This window comes from Drosophila biarmipes, chromosome 3L (genome assembly GCF_025231255.1).
Source record: "Drosophila biarmipes strain raj3 chromosome 3L, RU_DBia_V1.1, whole genome shotgun sequence".
NCBI classification, from domain to species: domain Eukaryota; kingdom Metazoa; phylum Arthropoda; class Insecta; order Diptera; family Drosophilidae; genus Drosophila; species Drosophila biarmipes.
Genome location: NC_066613.1, coordinates 9,699,908 through 9,720,155, shown reverse-complemented (window position 1 = coordinate 9,720,155; position 20,248 = coordinate 9,699,908). Strand labels below are relative to the sequence as shown.

At 45.1% G+C, this 20,248-nt stretch overlaps 1 protein-coding gene across 2 annotated transcripts in view; it reads left to right on the top strand.

The window, feature by feature from the left end:
• LOC108028246 (ecdysone-induced protein 75B, isoforms C/D) overlaps positions 1 to 20,248 on the top strand; it is a 103,106-nt gene that overhangs the window by 62,906 nt on the left and 19,952 nt on the right. The gene's annotated exons all lie outside the window — the stretch shown is intronic.

Sequence of the window (20,248 nt, the reverse complement as noted above, 5' to 3'; positions counted from 1 at the left end):
CAAAATGTACAACAGCACGGTCCTGGGCAAAGCAAATGAGACACAAAAATAAAATACAGCCACCACCAAACCAGAACGAAACCTTCAATTTCAATGCTGGCCTTTGTGGATGATTCTTTTCAGTCTGCACTGCAAAATCAAAGTGAGATGACAGTTGTACTTTAAGGATAGGGTATTTTAAATCAATATAATAGACAATTTCCACCTCATGGATGCTAAGAGCATTAGGATCATTACAGATATTATACAACTTGCAAGGCAATTATATTCAGAATGAAAATGAGCTTGGGTTGAGCAAAAGGATTCTTAAAATATCATTTAAATTCATGCTTACTTAATGGGCTTTTAATACATTTAATATTTTGTTCAGTGCTTCTCTTGGGCTCCTGCTGGTTATGAAGCCTCTGAAGCCGCCCTTTGTCGTCTGTGACATTGAAAATGCCGGCCAGTTCATTCGCCCAAAGAGCTGAACCTCTGGCCAGAGTCCAGTGATCGTTCCAGTGATTGTTCCCTCGCCAGAGAGGAGTGTCTCGCCTGAAGGAATCTTAATCGAGCCGAGCTTTTCCCGGCGATCACGAGGGTTCGTGTCACGCGATCACCGCCAACTCCACTCTGCACAGCCTTGGCAAAGTAGTTTGCCCTATTCCCTTATATTCGCCGGCACTCGGGGTTCGGAAAGCGAGTCGGGTTTAATGTCTCAATGACGTCCTTGAATTGGGTTAACAGCCAGTCGAGCTTGGTTCTCGATCTCGCTCCCTCCTTCCAACAGCCGTCCCTTTCTTTTCGTCTGGCCCTCGGCGGTCCTGTATTTGTTTTTTCATTTAAACTGTCTGCGCGTCTGAAATTTCAAACGTTGCGAAAACGCAGGCACAGTGATTACTCGGAAATTAAAACTTTTAAAAGAAATCAAGAAGTCAAGGTTGTAGGAAAGCCACTGGAACTGAGAGTGTTTTACTTCAAGGAAAACTGGGACAGTGTACTTTACAACACTAATTCAAAGCTAGGTAATTGCATTTCACAACACTAATCCAAAGAAAAGTGAGATAAAAGTACCTTAAAACACTTTTGAGTTTCCCTTTTTGATAACTGCTTGAAATCTTTGTGTGATTTAAAATTTGCGACTGACCACTGTGTGTCCACCGAAAAACTCGAATCGGTCTGCAGAGGAAGAAGCAGAAGTTCATTGACTTTGGACCAGTTTTTCGGCATTTCGGGTTTCGTGGAACCTCTTTTGTTGTGTGCTAATTTATATGTTTATTATGTGAATGTAAATATATGTCTAACTGAATAGGTAGGCCTACAAATTTGTGTTACCCTCGCGCTTTTTTGAAGTTCAAGGTTAGGCGGGCTTGCCATCTCCCTCGCACGCACGCTACCCGTCCCGCTCTCGCCCTTCGAGGAAGCGCGTTTCGCACATTGCTCATACGCCGCGTGGAGCGGTGGCTCGTTTTTGGCTGATATTTCCGCCCTGGCCATTTGTGGCCACGATTTCTGACTGCCTGCCTACCTGATCTGCTCGGCGGACCTTCGTCTTGTCTATTGACCTCTATTTCAGAGACAGATTCTTGGATTTTGTGTGGTTTGTTTCTTTGTTTCAGATCTTTTTTGCGTTTTGAGCTTGACGAATGACTTCATTCGCAGCCAACTGACTCATTTGGAGACTTGGCAACCGAAATCTATTCGAAACTCGTTGTTCTTGGTCGTATTTTATGGCTTTAGAGCCGCTGTAGGGTTCTACGCGCTGATTAATTATGGCGGAAAAGGTTTGATAAAAACATGTTCTATAAATAACGCAACAACGATTATATTAGTTTCGAGATGTGAGCTTTACTTAAATTGGTAATAATTGGTAGTAATCTCTTATAAACCTTTTTGGCTGCTGTCTTCTTGATTCGATTATATTGAGACCCTCATCTTCTAGCAACCTTTTTCATGAAACACATTAAAGATACCCAACTTAAAAGAAAAACCTAATAACCAGTACCTTTTCAACTGCTAATCGCTTAGGGTAAGTGGTGGTGAGGTGTTATTTCTTGGGGAAAGGACCCAAAATCTGTATCGTGACTCACATGTATCTTTTGCCCCTTCCATTATCCTTAGACCAACTAGTTTCACACATTTATTGCCTGCTGCCTTAATGACCCAATTCCCGATTTCGTAACTTAAATTCGTTGAGGGCAGGTGATATTATTTGTATCTTTTTTGAGGGACCACTGCGAAGGAGCGACCAAAGCGGAGGCGAGGAGAAATAGTCAAATAGATGTTAATTTTCAATAAAAAATGCCGCGGGACTTTTCTTCGCTGTCCGCTTTCTTTATTTCTGATTCTGGGACCATTACCTAACGTGTTTGTTATTCTTTCCACATTATTTAGCATATTTATTTATTTACGCACACTCTCGCGTGCTTTTTATTTTGTTTTCTGTTATTTTATTTCTTTTTGCTGCCTACCGTGCCTCACTTTTTTCTCTTTCTCATTTCGCTTCGGCAGTTGTTGTTTATGCTTCGTGTAGTTTTTCGTGCGAGTATCTGTGAGCGGGGCACTGCAGTTGTGTGCGTGCAGCAAATGTGAATGAACCCGTTCAATGTCAAAGCAGAAGCAGAAGCAGCGTACGCAGCATAGGCCACGAGAAAGCGGCGGAGGGAGAGAGGCAGAATAAGAGAAAGAGAGCCTTACTCCCGCGAGCGCTTTGGCTCTCTGCGGGTTTTCTCGGTGCATTTCATAAAAAGAGGAGGGAAATTAAGGAAAAATGGTTTGTTACTTTATTTGTAACCAAAGCATAAGGTTAATATGAGAAAACATTTACCAGAATTTCTTTTACATTTCTTTTTTTCCTCCCCCACCTTTCTCCTTTGTTTTCCTAGATCATAACCTGCATCAATTTTAGAGCCCTCATCAGATTATGATTGTTAGGTGAACAAATACGAAGTGCACTTGGTAATCCCAAAGAAAGAAAGCCAGGAAAGGCGGTAGGCAAGCAAACTCCAAAAACAAACAGAAAAAATGAAATTTCGGCTGGACTTATCAGTGGGGAAAATACTATATACCCATACTTGCGCCATTCCCAAGATTTTATCTTGGGAGACCCCAATTCTCATTTTGCTTTCGAGGTTTTCCACTTGCCTGCACTTCAAATTGGAAAACCAAAAGAAAAGCCAGGGAAAACAAGAGAGAGAGAGAGATAGGCGACCCGACCCGAAGAGAGCGCTCAATTGTTGGGCTAGGACACACAACACACACTCACACAGCGACACAAAGGTTAACGCTCTGAAATGCACTTGAACGACTGGCTGCAGTCGCGGTCGACGGCGGCAGCGACGCCTGCAGCGGCGCAGCGTAGCATGAAGTTGTCTAGGCGTGTGTGTGGTTGTGTGTGAGCACGAGGTGTGGCAGAGGGGTGGGAAAAGTGAGAAGGGCGGGGTGGCGGAGGGGGAGGAGTGACGGTGGGGTGGGTGGCGCTTTTCATTCGAATTTGGGTTGTGCTTCTGCAGGGTAAATTCTAGAAAATGCATTTCCTCTTCGAATCAATTTTGAATACAAAATAGAAATATTGGAAAATGTGTATGACTATTCAATTTAAAAAGTAGACACCAAATTGTTGAGTCTTTCTTTAAGTAAAAAATAAAAAATAATTTAAATGTACTTTATTTAATTTGAGATATAATCCAAGAAACATTTTTTTTAATTTCATAAGAAATTGTTTCAGATAAATTAAGTTCAACAAAAAACTAACCATTTATTTTATATAATGGCCATATTAGTATTAATTATCAAAAAAAGAAATGCAATTTTTAAGTGAGCAAAATAATATTATTTATTTAAGCAAAAAATGTCTTTAATTATTTCATTTCCTTTTCAACCGGAAAACTGTGCTGAAACCGAGCTCTAGATTTTCCACCCACTTCCGTTTTACAACTAACCAAGCAAAAACACACGCAGAAGTCACAATGCAAAACACTCTCCCACTCTCTTTTCGCTCTCTTTCGCTTACGCATCGCCAGTGACGTTTTTTGCTCCGCTTTTCTGCCCACAAACAGTTCAATGCACCTTGCAAAATTTGGGTCAACAACCTCAGCCTATTTGGGTTACAGGCCAAAGCAACAAAAGCGTTTGCATAGCTAGATATATACACTTACATTGGTATACAAGGGATAAGCGGTTAAAGATCTGATTCTTTTAGTTTAAATAGGTTTAATAAGGAATGTTTAAAATGAGTAATTAGATTTGGTTTTCTAGAAACTATGAGATACAACTTATCTTGCAGATCGCAGCACGAATTTTACTTGCAGCAAAAATATTTTACATACTTTTCTACGCCAGTTTATTGGCGCCACCTAGCGTTTGGTGGCTTTCATGCGATCGAGCGTGTGCTTTTTACAAGCACAAAAGTATGCTACTTTTTATTAAAGGTTGCTAGTCATTGTGTCAGCGAGCTTTTGAGAGAAACTAAGTAAACTCAAACAAGAAAAATTGAATTAATAATAATTAATATTAATTATAATCTATATAAAATATTAATAAATTGTTACAATTTTGTTTTTCCCTTATAGTTTATAAGCAAACACTTGCAGGTCAAATAAAAGAATTGAAAGCTTTGCAAATGTTTTTAGTACAAGGCTTTCCAAATTTTCAAAGTATCGAAAACATGTTGTGTTCCAAAACTGCAATGCAAACAGCGATAAAGCCGCCAAGAACACAGAGGCCCACTTAAAACGGCCATTAAAATGCAAATGACTAATTATTCCGCCAGTAAGCCTGCACATATGCTCTCCGCTCGACCAAGGCCAAATCAAATTCGTTTATTTGTTCCAGCGAATGAGTAATTAGTGCTGAAAGCAGAATCAAATGGCGAGCAAACTAATGGCACCGCCACGCCCACCGGGGCGGCCTTTGGGCTTTGGCCTTATCTGCTGCAAAGAGAACGTGCAACTGCAACGGCAGCTGCAACTGCAACTGCAACTGCGGCAGCAGCTCTACTACGCGCCATGCCAAATGCAGTTTTTTTCGCCTTTCCGTCTTTACGAGCGATAGTAAAATGTGTGCCAGTGTGCGAGTGTGTGGTTGAGTGGCTGAGCGAATGGATATATATCCATGCGTATATGTATCTATATCCGTACCTGAACCACCCCCGAAGCCGAGGGACAGCAGCCACTTTTGCTGACCCAGTTGAAAGTCATTCGCCCCGGCTCTCGAGCCACGTGCCGCCTTTTCCCCCGCCTTGAGCTTTTGGCTCCAGCTCGGAGAAGTCTTTGCTTTCGTTCGAGGTTACTTACCCCTTTCTAGGGGTGCGGGTGCTGTTTGGCTTGCGGCTCAGCTTGTTTCACTTTTCCCCATTTCCACAGCAGCTGCTGATGGGCCAAAATACCGTGTTTGTTTAGACTGCCATTTTGGGGGGCCACAGCGAAGGGCTGTTGCGAGGGTTCAAGGGTTGTCTCCCTCGACGGCTAATTGGAAAGATGAAATATTAGGCATAAGGCTTGGGCATATTAAAATTTCGACAGCGAGATATTTCAGTTCAAATAACACAATTTATTTGACAGTTATTTGCTTACATATTTCACACAAATAATTAAAATAAGGGTTGCCTTCTGTGCTTTCAAAGCATTTATGTTACACTTCTGTATTTATCAATTTTAAATAGGTAATAAACCATTTTCTTTGGATACTTAAAATATATTCCTAGTGAGTAGAGCATCAAAATTAAAATCAGGACAGATGCATTACTTGTTTTAAAGATATAGGCAGAATTTAATTCTACAGAAATATGACCTGTGATTACAACTAAATTAGTTGTATTTAGAGAACAGCACTGGTAAATATTATACTTCTAGACCTAGTGAAGACAGGAATAACTGATGATAATAATATATATTGTCCCACACTCTAGTTACACAAATGTGTTGCGCAATCTCTTCCCATCCGATGGCGCATTTCGCCAGCCTCTTCGCTTGGATTTTCCCCAGTGCGCTCAACATGTTGCACATGCTGTTGCTTTCTCTTTCTCCGCTGCAATCTAGCTGGAAATTTCCCAGTTGGCTGGCAACATTCTAGAACACTCACACAGGCGTAGTGTGCCAGGCACAGAAATACAGAACGTCAACGAACTTGCAACAAACGCGACGAGTTTTGCGCCGCTTTGCTTTATTTTTGCTTGCTGCTCGAGCAATGAAAGTACCGCAACCCGCAGAGCGGGACGGCGCTAGAGAGAAAGAGGGAGAAAGGCTGACTAGTTGCAGCAAAGTGCATTGACTCTGCTTTCTTTGCCAAGCCAAAATGTTGACGTCAGCCCGGGTTGAATGCACTTTTGTGCGGCGGAAAGCCCGCGCTAGCCGGGACTCGAACCCGATCACATGTTGCAAGTAGCAAGTGGCAAGTAGCTGGAGCCTAGAGACTAGAGACTAGCGACTAGCGACTGGAGACCAGAGTTCAATGCGCCGCCAATGCTCGGCTGCCAACGGCTGCACCTTGGCTATAATTGTCTTATGTCATAAGTCAAGAAACCGTCTGACATTTTGCCGTTGACAGTTTTATGTGGTTTCTGCCCGCTCCGCTTTCGCCTTGACTCGGCCAATAATTAAGAGCGAATTATTTATGTGGCCTGTGTTGTGTGGCCCGTGGGGCGTGCCATCTTGGCCAGGACCGTCGGTGTGGCGTGGGAATGGCTCACGACTCGTTAATTGCCTGCCAAGGGAATCGTTCTTTGGGCCGCAATTAAGTTTAAGGGAGCACAGGTCTGTGCTACGAGTTAATTCGCTTGTTTAATTGAACTTTTGGCTTGGGAAATTCGGCTCGAAACGATTGGTATTTAGCTTTGGGGTTGGTCTTTGTACTTAAGTGCACAATGTTTGTACTAAACAGTGGAAGTGATTATCTTTTTTGTTTTGACAAAGGAGGTAAATTGCAATTAAATAGTTATATTTTAATAGGATATAGGAGGTTTTTAAGTGGTAGTATCCAGCTTGGCATATGTCATTATTACTCTCCTCAGCTTGTTGGTAACTTATACTGTCCAAAGCCCATCAATTTAGCTCAGTCCCAGCCAAGTTACTTGGGTTGGTTTCTAAGACGGGCTGCTCCCATCCCCCATAGTTACCTCAACCAGCAGGAGTAGCCCAAATTAAGTTGCATACCAAGTGGTTTCGCATTTCTCCCAACATATTTCTTCTCCTCCCTACCAGTGAGCTTTTGATTTGGATTCGGCCCGCTCGATCGCCAGCCGCCCGGCGATTTTGATTGCAAGTACCGCCCAGAACAAGCCCTCAATTATCCCTAAAACAAAATGGGCGCCCTTCCTCCTCGGCTAATTGATTTATGTGGCCGGCGCGTTTTGAGGCGCGATAAGCGACACGAAGTGCTGTGCCCCAGAGCCGCGAAGCCAACCTCAAGGCAGGCCAGGCAATCCAATTCAATCCCAGTCCGAATCCGCGGTAGTAACAATGCAACTTTGTTGGGCACGCGAGGCGAATGGGGAATGAAGTTCGGAACGGCTTGGCAGCCGAAAAGAGAAGCACAAAGAAAACCTTGCAACTGGCCGGCAGGCGTTTGGCTTTAACTGATTTCGCTGCTGCCTCTTTCCTCGGTTTTTTGCTGCCTTTGCGCTGCACTAACCTCGGACAAGCGGCCAAACATTGCGGCCAGCTCGTAATCCTTCTGGCTACCTAACGGTTGCTGGCCGCGGTCAAAGACCGCTCCAACTGCCTCCCAGTAGCGCAGCTGCTGCCCGGCCACCCGGCCCACCCCCGGCCTGCCCCTGCCCCTGCCCACTCGCCGTTTCGGCCAGGTTTTGATAGCAATGGTCATGCCACGCACGTTTCGCTGTGAGTTGCCAGTTGCCGGGCAGCAAAGGCCCACGGCAGACCGCAAACAGCCCGGGGAGGGGGCACGGAATGGCGAATCGGCTAAGGAGGAGGAGGGTCGATCGAGGAGTTGTCGGCTGCCTACCTTCCTAGAGAAGGTTTCATGGTCTTGGCGAAGTCGCAGATTTATTTCAGTTAGCTGTTTATGAATTTATTTAATTCAGCAAACTATGAAACAAAAATACTAATATATTCGCCACTTTACTAAATGTGATCATTGATATTGACCAGGCTTAAATGCTAATATAACAAAAAATTAAATCCCAAGGAATTTTCTAGTACCTATCTATTGCTTCCTAACATTTCTTTTTTATTCTAAGTAGTTAAAAAATATTATTTAGCACCACCAACATTTTAACCACATTGTCTACCTCCTTTTAATGGCCCATTCAAACACATGTCTTTGTGGTATTTAACATTTCCCCAACAAATGTGTGATTTATTAAGCCATTACAGCGACAATACATTTCCCCAGTCATAAATTAGACATCTTCGTTGATATATGATCGGCTTTAAACTAGCCAGCACGAATTTTATTTCCTCACCTCCATCAACTCCCCACTCCAGCCCATGGAAAATTGTGCGTAAAGTGCGTGACTAAGCCTATCTGCGAGCCCCTTTCCCATTTCCCAGGTGTGGCGGCGGGGGCATGGAGGCTAAACCCTCTCAGGCGTTAAACAACGTTTTGTTTTGGCCACAACTCTCAGACACTCCAAGTCGACTGCCGCATGTTGCATGATAATTATGCAACCCGGCAGCGCTGCAGGCCAAAAACATCGGCAACGGGTACGCGGGCGGGTGCCCGCCCCCTCCTGCCCCGCCCCTGCTTTTGGTAGTCGCTGCACGCGCTTTCAATGCATGCGTGTGCACTGCAACCCCCTCTGCGCCGCCCCTTGCCCCCTTTTGTGGTTGGGGGCATGCCAAATGGCACTAACTCATTTCCGTCACAAATTCTACGAATGTGTGGCCGCCCCGCCCCGCCCCCGGGTGCCACTATTTTTATGGCAATTAATGTGGAACAGGCTGTTTTGGCCTGGTCAACGCTGCGTATGAGTAATCTAATATTCGCCCTGCCCCGTATAGAGTTCTAGCATTTGCCACTGCCGCACTCGAGCATTGCTCATAGTGTGGCTTTTGGCGCGGGGAGTGGTCTCCAAAGGGGCGTGCCCATCGGAGGCGGCAAATCTTGGGGATACAGTGCGTATGAGTAATGTGGATGGGTGAGGAGTGGCATAAGAACGGAATTTAAATGCCCATATATATCGGTTTTAAATAGGAGCAGGGAGCATAATTATTATAAATATATATACAATATTCATTGATATAAAATTTAATTTGGTTTTTTTTTGGAAAACCAAGGCATCAAGCTAGTTAAATGATCAGTGATTCCTTTGAGCATCACTTGATTAAAAAAATATTTTTCTTTTAACGGGCTATTTTAAAACTTAATATTCTGGGGATTCAATTGGCTAATATAGGATATGAAGCTGAAACCTTTAGTGCCATTTGCCTACACAACCCATTCTTTTGCTTTGGAGAAATGCAGACTGCTGCACAGTCTTTAATAACCCATATTTCCCTCGTTATTTTAAAGAGGCCCTTTGTCCTTACACACGATCATGCAATCCAGCGACATTTGGCATTTTTCCCAACTCCTCCAAAAAACCATTAAGTAGCTCCCAACATGGAGACCCTTAAGGCGCGATTGAAAACAACACCTTGCCTCATTTAATGGTGTCGCGCCGTGTCGTGTCGAATCGAATCGAATTGAAGTCGCCTCATGTCAGTCAGGGGCTGTTGTCATAACCTCAAACATGCAACCGACGGCTGGAAAACAGACGGCCAAAACATAATACCAGCGAAAATGTCAAGCCGAGTGGAGTTTGCAGTTTGCAGTTTGCAGCTCGCAGGCGGCGGTTTTCAGCAGAATAAGATCAAGCGGCTTGTAGTTTATGTTGACTCTGAAAAAATCGAATGTAAGGCAGTTTGAGATGGATTTTTTCGGTGCGAAACTCGTTCGGCAGCCTTCAGAAATCCGCAGCACGTACCTTGTTAGCCAGCCCGTACAATCACCTCAGCAGAGTGGTCCAAAGGCGCCTTGCAGGCCCCTCCGGGCGGGAAAAGAGACGAGAAAACGTGACTCGACGGCGGACCCAAGTCAAGTAGATGGAATTGCATTTAATGGGGCCCAAGCCTAGGCCCAGGCATTAGGATCGCTCCGCTCTTTGCGAGCACAACTCTTTACAATTCAAATTCGCAATTGATTTCGCCCAGGCGGCTTCGGCTGTTACGTTTGATATTTGCATTTCGAGCCGAGCGACACCAATCCATAGGCATTAGGTCCAACGAAATTTGTATTTTTCGACAACAAATTGAAAAATCAAGCGGCGCTCTCAAGTGGGTGACAGATGCAACGAGTCATTCAACTTGAGCGCAATTAATTCACTGAAATCGATGCAGAGACAACATATCAAAGCACTCCAATTAATCGATTGACTCTGCCAACTCGGCTTCTAGTTGAGTTATTAAAGTGTTCTAACCACTGAATTTGTTTGCCCTCAGCACTGAAGTGTTGAATGATTATTGAGATGGCAATTAGGTTATTTCGAATAGGATTATCTTGATCTATTTCTGAATTTTCGAGTCCCTTTTTGCCTCAGACAGTCGCCTAACAATCAATTTGTCGGCTAACCCATTTTTCCCGAAACACCCAAAAATACTCCGCCAAAAGTACGCCTCATGCGCTTTCTGGTTTTCCCTGGTTTTCCAACACGAATTTCTTCTAATAATACAAGTATTCGAGTGCGAGTGCGAGTGCGAGTGCGGCGACAAATCGTTTTTCAAATGCCTAAAATTCGTGTTTCCGTCGGAGAGCTGTCAGAATAAGTCCCAAAAAATTAAAAATAAAAGAGCCGAGCGACGCGACGTTGTCAGGAATCCACTTGAGAGGCGAAGACTATTTTTAATTGCTTTTAATTAACAGAACCTACAAAATTTTAAGTGACAAGCATAATAATTCTCGCCGCTCGAGTGTGTGCTCGAGTGTGTGTCATTAATGCAATTATTGCGACGGCACAAATGTGCCAGAAAGAGCCGAGTGCAAGGAGTCTTTTTTCGGCAAAGGCATTTTCGCCCGTGCCGTGGGTCACACAGCCGAAGTAGATAGGACTGCGAGTGCCAAGCAGAAGGCAGTCCCAAGAAAAGCAAAAGAAAAGCGGCGGGAGAGACGCGAATGCAAAATATGCCGCTATACCAAGTGCAATGAACTTCGGGTGGGCTGCAGCGGAAAACTCTGCCTGCCGCTCAGAAGCGACGACAAAACAGCGATGGAAAAACGACAGAACTGCACGGCACAGCACGAGCTGAAAGCCAGCAAGCCAAAAGCAAGGCAAAAGCACAGCAAAAGCAGCAAAGTCAAGCAAGTTCTAGTTGAGGCAGGCCAGCGAAGACCGAGGAGCTGGGCAGAACTCGGGCCCAGACCAGAGCAGAGCATGCATGTCATTATAAAAGTCTAGAAGTATCGTTGGGCACTGAGAAAATGGCAGTTGATGCGATTTTTTTTGCAAGCATATGGTAGAACAAGTTTATTAACTATCAAATTATAAAGCCTAGCTAGTTTTTGTATTTTAATTATTTGTATTTTAAGCTTCTAATATCTCTGTATTAATCATAATATTTAAAATCATTTAACATAATAGTTAAATATATTAAAACTCAAGTGAATGATTCCAGAATCTACTTAAAAAGGAGATACATTAAATTGAAGAGATACCTAAATGTAGATTTTTTTATTTAGGTTATATCTGATGAATAGTAAACCATCAATGAAAATAAAAAGTATCTTTAGTTCGTTTTCTAATTTAGAAATTAATTAATTCTCAGCATAATAATATGTTTGCAACGAAATACAATTGCATCTTAAAGATATCTGGAGTATCTGCTTCTCCCGGTGCACCTCTATTTGTGTGCCCGCTGATTAGGCTCGAAGATTTACAGCTAATCTATATTTTAGAATTGTATTATAGCAGGGGGGTGGGGGATGTTGGGGATACCCTAATCCAAGAACCACTGCCCCTCCCCTCGCCCGCCCAAACCCGTTGTGCCCGCCCCCAGCTGGCCGCCCCGCTTGCGGTTTGGGTTTATTGAACCCGCCGAATTAGGTTAGCGTAGGTTAGCTTGGGTTAGGTTAGTTACTCGCTGCCTGCTGCGTTGCTGCAGCTGTGTGCGAGTGCGCGTATCTGTGTGCGAGTGTGCTTGTTCTAAAATTGTGAAATGCGATAACGACCAGCGCTGACTAACACCATACGAGCGCACGGAGTTGTTGCCGCAGTTCTTGTCGCTTTGTGGGCTTTGATTTGGCTTAATTGCCCAAGGAGTCGCGGGGCAGGGATGGAGGGGAATTTGCAAATGGAAAATGGAAAACGGGCAGGTGAAGTGGAGCCAGCCTGTCGAGAGGGCTCCCTGGGCCCCATTCCAGCGTTCTGCACTTCTGTAGGGCTCCGTGCGGAGTTTCAGTGGCTTCTCGCCTTTGATGGGGCCTCTGATAAGTGCCGAGGTCTCTATGATTGAGTGCCTCAAACGGTGGAAATGGCCTGAGATGGTGCGGATAAGATTGCCCGCTTTTAATTGGGCTCAGAGCTCTGCGTTTTTTTCCCCCAAAAGATCTTAACTCGACTGGTTGCATATGAAGTGAGTGTAGCTTTGGGTTGGCTTGGCCTGTCTTTATGTGGATTTGGTTTCGTTTAATTGGTAAAGATTAAAGATTGGTCTTACAAGGTCTTACTAGTAAAATTCTTTTGAAAATGTAGGTCTACTTTGTATCACACAGCTTATTGATAATGCTTGAAAAATGGGTTCTCCTCTTGCTAAAATAAGTGATACTTTGATATCGTACCATATTGCTAACTTTAAATACTTAAGCACAAATTCAGCAAATTTCTAACAAATTACCCTTTCCTTCCTCTACTTTCAGGTATGTTTCTCCCCACTTCTAAGCACTGCGTTCCCCTTTTAAACAGGCACAAGTCACCTGAGTAAGTTATTGGAATACTGGGATTGCATGGAGTGCATTCTTCAGAGGCCTTCGGCCGCCCCCTCTAGATACCCCAGTTTTCGAAAGGCCCCCTGAAATCCCCGCCTTATCGCAGAGTCCCCAGAAGTCCCCCGAAAGCAATTACCACGCAACGGACAAACGAGCGACGAAAACAGACGAACGGACTCGACCGATTAGTGCTCCTCCGAGAGTGTGCGTGCGTATCTGTGTGTTGCCAAGCGCCTCGCCGCCCCTGTGTGCGTGTGCCACAGTGCGCTGCGGTGCTCTATAGCATGCCATAGTGTGCCATAGTGTGCCACAGTGCCGTGGTGGCACACATGTGTGCAGAGTTGTTGCCATGCTCGTTGACTTCGCTGGCTGCAATTGCATTGCGTAGAGAGGCTCTCCGCAGACACTCGAGGTTATTGAACGGCAGCGACCTCACTTTGCATCGCACACAGCCGACACACTCGCAGATACAAATCCGCCGAACACACCAGCGCACCAAGACACATCGGATTGCTGGGCAATTTTCTTGTTGCTCTTGTCGGGCAAATGCAATTTATAAATTAATCAAATGAATTATTGCCATTGGACAAGCGCTGTCAGCACTTGTGATAAACTTGTTGGCCACAAAGCAATTCGGGCGGTCTCGATAATGTGGCGCAATGTTCTCGAAATTTTGGAAAACTTTGCCATTTCGCCCACTCAAAAACGATCATGAGCCCCTGGTTTTCGACCAGTTAATGGCCACTGCAAGTATTCCACAAGTATTTGGCCAAAGTATCAAATTTTAAGATCGCTCAAGAGGCGCCGTCTGGCCTCAAAAATATTTTTTAGCAAACTCAATTTAGCTTGGGAATTTTCCTCTGAATGCCATTTTCTTTAAATAATAAAACGTAAATGGATTATAGCTCGTTTCGCCATAAAACATTGCACTGTTCCAGCGCAATTTCACACTAATAACATCCAGTTAGCCACTCTTTCCCAACCGAAATTCTTTGTTGGCCTGCCAAATTTGATTAATTCCATGTAATTTACTCGACACCGAAATATCGTCGATATGGATCTGATCATGATAGATGGCTGTGCTGCAGAAATTACTATATTCCCGATTGCCTAGAACTCTGAACTCAATATTTCAATTATAGCCCGTAATCAACTCGAGCCACGCCCACTTCCTGCAGTGGGAATTTGTCTTTTCCAGCGGCAGCGGCAGTCTCTCACATATATGACTCAATATTGAAAATAATTTGCAATGACTTTTGTCATAAATTGTTCAAAGCTGTTGCATAATACGACTCAAAGCTGCAGCTGTGCGCCCGTGCACAGGGAGAAAATGCACTGCCTTTTCGTACACAAAAGGGGGTTGTTTTAGGATTGAGATAGAAAGAGGTTTTCATTACTGTATCATATTGAAATATTATTTAAGAACCAAATAATACATTTAATGAAATTGAATTATATTATTTGGTATATACCAATTAAATACTAAATAATATTGAAAATCTTTCTGGTTTCTTTGATCAAGTGGTTTCTAATAATAAGTAAACCATTTAAATGTAATATAAGGGATTAGAACTATCAACTAACTTAAGAAAGTAAAATAAAAATATATAATATTTATTATCTAGTACCATTGCTTTTCTCCAAGTGTGCGCATTTAAAGCGCCCACTTAGCCGAGCGAGAGGGCGATAGCGATCTCAATGCGTTGCAACTGAAACAAAATCAAATCGCACTCGAAAAAATCGCAAAAGAAGGCGGCGTACGCCCAAATACAGCACGTGAGCTTGCGTTTTGGCTGGTTTTGATCATTTTTGGAAGCCTGGCTCTCGGCTGAGTCATTAAAAGAGCCGCCAACAGCGATGAGGAATTTATATGACAGCGAGGGCAGCCGAAAAAGGCGAAAACAATGATTGAAATTACATTAATACCGGCCATTAAAGAAGCCGGGGAGGCGGGGCATGAGTGGGAGTCGACTCCGACTGCGACTGCGACTTCGCCAGAGTTCAGTGCACTTTTGGTCAGCTTGAGGCCGTCATCACCTGCTATCCCCGTCTCTCTCGGCCGGGCTCGCCCCGTCTCTTTCGCGCGCTGCCAAATGGCAACGACCTGCGCAGAAACTGCAGTTAGATTCGCACTGCTGCTGCTGTTGCAGTCGCACGCAAAAGACCTTGCCTCTCTCTTTTTTTTCGCGGGTCTCCGAAACGAGTTTCATGCCCCATGTGCCGCGAGTGCTTGGTCAACTGTTTTAATATTTGCCGCAATCGCTTGACTTGTCTCGGATTAGATTTTAGCCGCTTGGCATTATAACCCCTCTATTTCTATATTTCTGTATTTCTATATTTCTCTATTTTGTATCTTTTTGCCGCGTTTGTATGACTGCCTTTGTTTGCTCGCCTACCAGACCCCCATAACAACCGCGCAATAATGCTGGATAATTGTTTTGAGCGCCCAAAAGTGTTTCCACTTGCGTCAATTGCAGACGGGCTGGCCGAAAATTGGGTAATGAGGGACTTAGTTGGGGCAAATTTGAATTCATTTTGCCTTACAAAGTGCTTAGCAATGCTGCCGTTCAAATGTCATTAAAATAATCTTCACGGTCTTAAATTAATTTTAGTAGCTAGGTGTCGAGGGTGGTTCTTCTCACAGTTCTTTTGAGGGTTTATATAAGGCAACTATTTTATTTAATTTCAACAAGGCATTCTCCATAGTAATCCAGTCCCATACAAATTTCGGATTTTAATATATAAAAATGTTGAGTGTTACCATGTAGGTAATACCAAGTTAGATAGAATCCCAACAATAATCATAGCTTTTTCAACATAACAATGAAAAAAGGTCAGGTTGGTCATTAGCTCTACCCCAACGTGTTATCTGCTTAGCCAAACATGGCATCCCCACTCGACACCTCCCCCGAGCACAATTGAATCCGCGCTCAACGAGGCGTGTTCTAGTGCTCAGAGTCTATCTATCGATAGATCGGATCGGAGGCCAAACCGCACAAAGGTAATTGCGAAATAATGGCCCTGGGTTCGTTGAACTGGCCGCACTCCCCCGGCTCTTTCGCACTCCGTGACGCACGGCTGAAGGGGAACTGGCCAACGGACGGGAGACAAGTGCCCAAAAGGCAAGAACAACGAGAAGTGAAAGAACACACAGCTAGCCGGGGGAGCAGCAGCATGTGTGTGGTTATAAATATTCGGATATAAATATGAGACGCGCCGTATGTGGAGCACTCTCCGGCGCTGGCCACTGATTCGACAAAAGACGCTGCCGATCGGGGGGCACTTCCTGCCCCGCCCCGCCCCGCGGCCCGCTCGCCCTGCCACGGTTATCCTTCAACTTTGGCCAGCTGCGGTCATTGCTCCAGCTCCGGAGTGCGGAGTGCGGAGGGCCCAGCGCAGCGGAGTCGTCACATGACCACTTTCTGGCGGGCGGCACGGGGGGCGGCAAACACTTTCGTTGCACCCAGAGCGTAACCCCTAAAAATGTTCGTGTGTTTCGCCATTCAACCCCCGAACCCGTGCATCCGGTTCGGATCTTGCCTCGGCACTCGCCTCGTGTTCTGGCCCCAGCTCTGGGAGTTGAACGCACCGAAAGTGGGTCAAAGCAAAACCGAGACACTGCTAAAAACCACCCAACCTCCGGCCACCACCCCCGAAAGCACGGGAAAAGTGAAAAGTGGGCGGGGGCCGTGGGCCGTGGGCAGCTCTGTCGTCTGACGGGGCACAGGTGTCTTCCATTCCATTCCGCCACTACTACACTATGCCTGCTGAGAGTGCGCGCCAATTTTTCGCCTTGGGTTCATTGGCCCGGTTAAAGGACGGAGCTCCATTTCTGCCCCTTCACTATCGCAACGAAAGTGTTTGAGTGGAAAACTAATCACTGCGAAAACGGGAAAAGCCTGTGATGGAGAGCTGCACTGGGGGCCTTTTGTTCTGATTCGAGTTTTCAATCAGTGAGTCATGCAGTCACCGAACCCTTTGGTATAGGCACATCTTCAGGACTCATTGTGCCGGAAAGTGATGCATTCAGGCGTTAAATGGGGAAAATTGAGAAAATTCTCCGAAATTATACGAAGTTCAATGAGAACCTTTTGGGAACTCTTGATCTGGCTCATTATTCGACCAGCTTCTGTGGCGACCAGGTGGTACGATGAAGCCCCGTGCCGTTCTGACCAATTAAATGCATTGCACTTCCTTCCTGAGGTCACTTCCTCTGCGTCTTCGTGGCGGGGCAACTGTTCCCAGGCACACAAATAGAAACCCCTCCCACGCATTTCGCGTATGCAAAAGAACCATTTGCTGAGCGCCAAGTCGGGAGAGCGCTCTGCTCCTCGGACTCTCGCCACTCCACCTCGCTCTCTCGCCGCCTCTCCGTGCTGATACCATTTCCTTAAGGTTACTGCAGTGCAATGTCCTCAATTGTCGCTCGCCTTGGTGCTGCTGCTGTTGCTGCTGTTGTTGCTGCCTTTTTCGGGAGCTCAGATGCTGTCGCATGTCCCTGCACTCTTACGCGCCCCTCTCTTTGGCCTCTCTCTCTGCAGCGGTTGCCCTTCGCTGGCGCAAAATGTGAAATGTGAAAGGTATTTCCGTTTTATTGTCGTGGCTCCGATTCCGGAGTTCGATATTGGTTTGTTCTGTTGACTTCTGATTTGTCATCGTTGGGCTTTGTGGTTTGTTTGCGAGTGTGGGAACACATTAAGCACGGCTAGCTGGAGGTCGGAGCTAATCTGGCTTGGCCTTTTTACCGGCCAATATGCTTTGATTACGTTGACTTAGGATAAGAATTAAGGGGAAACTAATATTTACTGTGCGATAAAGTCTTGTAATTTAATAATAAATAATACATTTTATCGTATTTATTTGTTTATATTATGATTTTTTATATTATAAATTATATAATTCTCAATATTAAGAATAATAATTTGGTGCCCTGAGTTCATATATTCCTAATGATTGCCCATTAGTCCAATGAATCAGGACATCTGTTCGATTAGCTCGGCTTGTTCTAGAACTTACTAAGCGGGTTCCTGGGCGACACACCACCCCCTCGACCTGCCTGCCGCCCAAACCACCCCCGAAAACCGCCCCACGCAAGAACAAACACACACACAAAGGCAGGCAAAAGCAAAGGCAGCAGCAACGTGCCCCACAACAACAACTACTGCAAGGCGACCATGAAGGCAGCGGGTTGAACGAACTCGGCGCTGGCAGCGCTGCGGCAGAGCCAGCGACTGCAGAAGTGACGTCAATGAGCGCGAGGCCAAATTGCCAGGGTGTGTGTGTGTGTAGCGCGTGTGTGCGAGTTGTGTGGGGGAGGATTGCTCCCTTTTTGCCTACGTGCGGCTGACCTCGTGTTGCTTTTACTACCAGAAAGGAAGGATACAGAGAGGCAGAAAAACAGAGGGGGAGAGAGGGAGAGAGGGAAAGGTAGCATTATCCTTGGTGGCTGGGAGCGTTGACCCCTGACCTGAATGGGCGGCCAGGCGCAGGTCGCACAGTTGTAACTCGCACATAACTTATTTACACATCATTTCACATTTTTGGCAGCGCCTGTCTAGTTTCAAGTTTGATTATTTAAAAATCGGTAAAATCAAAGAATTTGCAAAGATTTTTTAATAAATCTCCTAAAAGGACCCAAAAAAGTATGCTGCAAAAATGCAGCCTTTTGCTGAAGGGAGCAAAATAAAAATTGTATTGCATACTTTTTGAAACATTTTTAAGAGTTTTCTAGAAACATTACATTACAGCTTAAAACTTTCTGAATAACTTAAAAAAACGATATTGGGCTATATTTCCTTTAAACATAATAATATGCCGATCATTTCTAACCATCTCGAAAACATGCTACTTCCCAACCCAAAGAACGATTGGCATTAACATAGTTCGACTGTACGGCTTGGCTTGAATTATGAGCAAACTGTCGAATAAACTTCAAGACAAGCTTGACGAACGAGCGTTGAATGAACTGTAAAGCGCCATAAAGTTCCGGATCGGATTTGAAGTCCCAGCCTGAGTCCCAAGGCCCGGGCACGTGCTAATTGCTGACGCATAGAATGAGCGCCCAGAAGGGAAGGCGGTAGAGGGGCCGGAGAAAGGGGCGGGAGAAAAGCGGGCGAGGGAGTTCTGAAAGCCCAACAAACGATCGTCGTTATGACAGGAGATTAGGTGTTGTCTGTTTATGCGACGGTGTGCGATGTTTTTTAAATATGTGGGCGACTGACGCAGAGCAGAACTTAAAAAGTGGGGAGACAGAGCGAGGGAATCGGAGAAGTGGAGATGGGAGATCGCTCGGGAAGTTTCCAAACAGTTTCAGGGAAGTTCGTGGAATGTCTTGTTTATGCTTGGGAGATTTTATTGATTCGGGATGCATATTTCAGTGGCGATCAGTGTGCAAGTGAAAGACTAAAGGAAGATCTCTAGGTTTACAAGTGTTTAAGATGAAATACGATATTTCCCCCGAAAGATCCCCAAAGAATTATAGAATTCCCATAAATCCGAAAATATCTTGAGCTAATTTCGACCCCATCCAGCCACGACTTCGTTCCATTTTCCCCAATTTTCTCCTGGCACCCATTAAGTTGCCAGGCATTTTTTTGGACCTGCTCAACAGCTCTTCTGGGGCGATCGATCGATCGAATTGATGTCAAGTTCCGACGGTAGCACCCTCCCCAAAAGAATGGTGTACCCCAAGCAAAACAAAGAACATACAAGAACCGAAACAGCACAGCAATCTTGGTCAAGCAGTTGGCGAGGCAACGATCGTGCCAACAGGTAGGCGGTTTCAGCAAAAACACAGGCAGCCAAATAAACAAGAAAACCCCCGCGGCCTAGGATCATTCATGAAAAGCACCCAAGCCAGCCGAAAAAAAATTAAAAACAAAATTAACAACGAATTACAGAAGGAAAATGTGCCAAAGCAGAGGCAAAAAGAAATTATTTAACAAACAAAAAACGAATGAATTATAAAATGACGTTGCGCATCACAGTCCAAGGGGGCGGGCGAGAGGGCGCCACTGGGGAGAGAGAGCAGGCTGGCGCTGTGTGTGCCGTTGTGTGTGGAAGTGCTCTCACTTTCTTTTGAAACTTGTTATTCGCTTTGCGAGCAGAGTTCATTCACATTTGGCCACGCCACGGCGGGAGAGCGAGAGGCAGGGGGAGTTGAGAAGGCAGGGAGAGCGAGAGAGAGAGAGGAGCTAGAAATGGCACAGCTGTTCCCGAAAGTTCCCGAAAGCCGAGTTCGAAAATGAGTGCAAATCTCTTGACACGACTCCCCCGCGGCAGTGCAATGACCCCAGATTCTGCAGCTTAGATTGCAGGCTTGGTCGAGAGCTCGCAAAATATGTGTGCAAAT